Here is a 4,798-nt window from a genome sequence, read left to right as displayed (position 1 = left end):
GACTGGGGTAATCGGGATGGGTGTGTCAGAGGCAGTGCAGTTGGTGCAGGATAGAGCAGGGTTTAGGGCTGTTGTGCATAGGGTCGCTGTGAGTCAAAAACGACTCGGCGGCACATAACAACAACAACAAACAAGGGTAAATACTGTATAAACCACTATTGTAGCCAAATGTCACCAGCATCCATGGATCTGTTCCAGTTGATTAACTAGGTGCTTTGTGGGGATCACTGCAATTTTAGTAGACCATGTGGGACCTCTTAAGCACAAGAAGAAGGAAGTGGAACATCTGGAGCTTGAGTGAAGCTGAGGAAGAGTTCTCAAAAGGAAAATCAGGCTTCCTGGGTTTCCCCTCTGGTATTTCGTAGAGATCACTGCTATTTTGCTAGACCATGCAGCATCCCTTAAGCTCAAGTGGAAGAGAGTGGGACAGTTGGAGCTCTAGTGAGGCCGAGGAACCTGTTCTCAGAGGGAAAATCAAGGTCATACTCTTGGTCACTATATAATTTCAACAACCTAACATCTACTAAGAAAAAACTCATAATATGAGTCAAGAAAGCAGTAGTTTGCCTCAGCTATTATGAAAAAACAAAATAACTCATCTCCTAAAAAAAAAAAGCAGACCCCGTGAGTACCCAAGATAGAGAGAATCAGAAGAAATGTGTTGATGTGAAGTTATTTGAATAGCTACTTCTGATACAAATGATGAAAGAAGCAACTAAGAAGACAAATACCTCAGAGACAATAGTTCAGAAGAAATATATTGTTGAGGAAAAACATGAACTATGGAAAAAAGACTTGATAGTACAGATAAAGAGGTGCAAGAACTTAAAAAATCATCACAAAACAAAGAGGGTACAGCCAACACAGAACTAGAAATAACAGAAAAGCATGAAAATGCAATCCAGAATATTAAGACCAAAGTGGCAGAAGTTTCTGATATGCTGGTAGCACAAAAAAAGTAGAACTGAAGAGGTGGAAAAGAGAGTCAGTGAGTTGGAGCCTCACTGAAAACATAATAGAAGAAAAATCAGAGATGAAACATAGTAAAGAAAATGAAGAAAACTTTACAATCATGTGAGATGACATCAATCAAAATAACATATATTTGACTGGAATTCAGAACATGGGAGTGACAGGGAAATGACTGAGAAAATTGTGGGAGAAGTACTAGAAGAAAACTTTCCAGGTATGTTGAACAACAGAGAAATCTACATTCAAGAAGCACAGCAAAAACCAAATAGACTATATCCAAATTCTCCAAATTAAAAGATAAGTATAGAATTCTAAACGCAACACAAGGAAAACAAAAAGTAACCCACAAAGGGGAAACAATTGGATTAAGTTCTGATTTTTCAGCAGAAACCATGTGAAATAAAAGATACTGGGATGGTATATACAGAAAGTTGAAAGAAAACAATTGGCAGCCAAGGATTCTGGATCCAGCAAAGCTCTCTATCAAATATCAAGAAGGAATTAGATTCTTTACAGAAAAGAAAGAACTTAAGGAATTTGTGAAAACAAGATTAATACTACCAGAAATTTTAAGTGAAGTCCTTCACACAGAGATGCCAAAGGAAAGTGCATTGACCATAGTAACCAGAAACAACTGAAAAAGAAACACAGCAATATGGCAAAAGTAAAGCCTGCTCTTGACAATAATTACAATTACTGTGAATGGACTAAGTTCACCAATTAAGAGAAAAAGAGTAGCAGAATAGATTAAAAAAAAACCCAACCCAAAACCCATCAATATGTGTCTTAAAACATAATTTTGGTCAACATCTATGCACCAAATGTTGTTGTTGTTGTTGTTGTTATGTCATATTTTGGCTGCTGTGGATTTGGTTTAATTTTCCTCAGCTTCAGCTTGAACTTGCATATGAGTAATTGGTGGTCTGTTCCACAATCAGCTCCTGGCCTAGTTTTCACAGCTGATATTGCGCTTCTCCAGCGCTTCTTCCACAGATGTAGTCGATCTGATTCCTATGCATACCATCAGGTGAAGTCCATGTGTATAACCTGCGTTTGTGTCTCTTATAAAATATATTTGCAATGAATAAGTGATTTTACAAAATTCAATCATTCTATCTCCAGCTTCATTCCTGTCACCAAGCCCATGTTTTCCGACTACTGGTTCTTCTTCTCTGTTCCCAACTTTTGCATTCCAGTCGCCCATTATTATCAATGCATCTTGATTGCATGTTCGATCTATCTCCGACTGTAAAAGTTGGTAGAAATCATCTATTTCTTCTTCTTTGGCTCTGGTTGTTGGTGCATACATCTGAATGATAGTGGTATTCACTGGACTTCCTTGTAAGCGTATGGATATAATCCTGTCACTCACGATGTTGTGCTTCAAGATGGATCTAGAAATTACTTTTTTTACTATGAAGGCAACTCCATTTTTCCTTGTCTTTTCATCTCCGGAGTAATATATCATATGGTCATCTGACTCAAAATGCCCCATGCCAGTTCATCTCATCTCTCCAATGCCTAATATGTCAATATTTATACATTCCATTTCTTCCATAACAATTTCTAATTTTCCTACATTCATGGTTCTCACATTCCATGTTCCAATCACTAGGGTCTGCTTACAACTGTTCCCCTCCTTTGTATTTCCATACTTGATAGCTCTACCTAGGTTGCCCTTTCTGTTAGTCTGCGTGTGTTCTGTTGTGCATAGGGTTTTCAGAGGCCTGCTATTTCAGAAGTGGGTGGCCAATCCTTCTTCCTAGTCTGTTTTAATCTGAATGTTCAGATTTAGAGGAGTATCTGACAGACAAGCAATTTGTGGAGCAGTGAAAGATAATTCCCTTATTGTGGAGTTAAGCGTTAGTTACAGTGTTGACCCCACCCCTAGCCCAGTGCCTTGAGCCACTTACTTCCCAGCTCCACCCTCCACCAGGGTAACCCTTCACATCTGCCAAATCCCTTCAGAAAATATTGTCCAACCCATGATCTGACAGCTTGTATCTTAAGCTTTCTTGGCTTCTGTGATTCCAAACACGTCAACTGCTGACATTTTTTTTCCTTTTGACCAGTGTCTCTTAAGTTTAGTTGTACTGTCTCCAAGGGAAGGTGACGTGTCCTGTAGAACTCCTGTGTAGATTATGTTTTCCTTTCTGGCCCACCAGTTTTTCTGTGCACCTGAAAGATGCCTCTTTGCTGAAAGACGCCTCTTTGCTGTTATCCGAGGTGACCTTCCCCAGTGCGCAGCTTCCTGTCTTCCCTCTCCGGCCGGTTTTTCCTGGGTTTTACCTGAAAGATGCCTCTTTGCTGTTATCCGAGGTGACCTTCCGCACCAAATGATAGACAAGAAAAATACATAAAACATCAGTTAAAAGAACTGAAGAAAGAAATAGACAACACCACAGCAGTGGTGGGAGATTTTAACACATCACTATCACCAAAAGGCAGGTCAACCCAAAAGAAACTCAGCAAAGATGCGGAAAACCTGAACTACACAATCAGCCAACTCAACTGTGTGGATGTATTCAGTGAATTGCACCTAACTAACACTCAATTTACTTCCTTCTCAAGTGCACAGGTACATTCTCTAGAATCGATCACATAATAGGACACAAAGAAAGCCTCAACAATTAAAAAACATCGAAATAATACAAAGTATCTTCTCAGAACACAATGCCATAAAACTAGAATTTAATCACAGGAGGGATAAGCTTACAAAATCATCCATGTGAAAGTAAAATAACTCTCTTCTAGAATATGATTGGGTTAGAAATAAAGAATTAAATCAAAAGGTTCCTTGAAACAAATGAAAAAGAAAATAGAACTTTTCAAAACCTCTGAGAAAAGAAATTATCAGGACAAAAGCTAAAATCAATGAGATTGAAAATAGAAAATTAATTAAAACAATCAATAAAACCAGGAGCTGGTTTTTAAAAAGAGTTGATAAAATTGACAAACCACTGACAAACTTACGTACTCTGTAGCTTATGGAGCATTGTTCAGATTTTTATCAGGAGAGAGAGAGAGAAAGAACACAGATAACTCAATTAAGAAATTATAGAGGGGCGGCACTATGCCCCCTACATAGGTCTTCACATATATGGTTAATTTAGTAAGTGCCTGACTTGAGAATTTCTTGATGTGTTCCAGACTGGTCTCTTGCCTGAAACCCGGAACACTAGACCACAGCACAGCTGACAGGCAGGGCCCCACCCCATTTGTCTGGAGGCACCTGGTCCTGCCTCCTGGACCCCTGAACATGTCTGAAGTACCTTGCATGGCTGCCGGAAAACTCTTGCTCCCTGTCTGGGTGGAAGCCTGCCCAGGCCTTTTCCTAGAAGTTCTGGCACTACTGCGAGCCAGAAGTACCACCCCAATTCCCAGAAGTCCCACTTCAATACCTGGAAGTAACCCCTGTGCCACAGGGAAGTCATTGACCCATCCTATGGAAGACTTGGTGCCACAGCCTGGATGCCCCACTGCCACCTTTCTGAACTGCACCAGAGATATCAGTATCAGAGGTGAACCCAACTCATTTCCTCTTCCTTCCCAAACTGTGCGCTAGCTTTGACCTGGAGCACTTTGGATTTGCCTAGTTATAGCAGTTGTCTGACAGACAGGACTGCTAATTCACAGGCCTTTTCTCTCTCGAACAGAAGCAAGTCTTCCTTTGAGTCAAAAGTTCAGAGAGGAATCCAGACAGGTTAACTGCCCTACCCTCCTCTGGAGAAGTGACATTAGATGAAGAGCCTGCTATCACCACAAGGAAAAAAAACAAAACAACAACAACAACAAAAAAAAAAACACCCCAAATTCTACCACAGCA

The sequence above is a fragment of the Elephantulus edwardii genome, unplaced genomic scaffold (genome assembly GCF_000299155.1).
Source record: "Elephantulus edwardii isolate Elephantulus edwardi_28Jun2011 unplaced genomic scaffold, EleEdw1.0 scaffold00276, whole genome shotgun sequence".
Lineage (NCBI taxonomy): Eukaryota > Metazoa > Chordata > Mammalia > Macroscelidea > Macroscelididae > Elephantulus > Elephantulus edwardii.
This window is presented reverse-complemented; position numbering follows the sequence as displayed.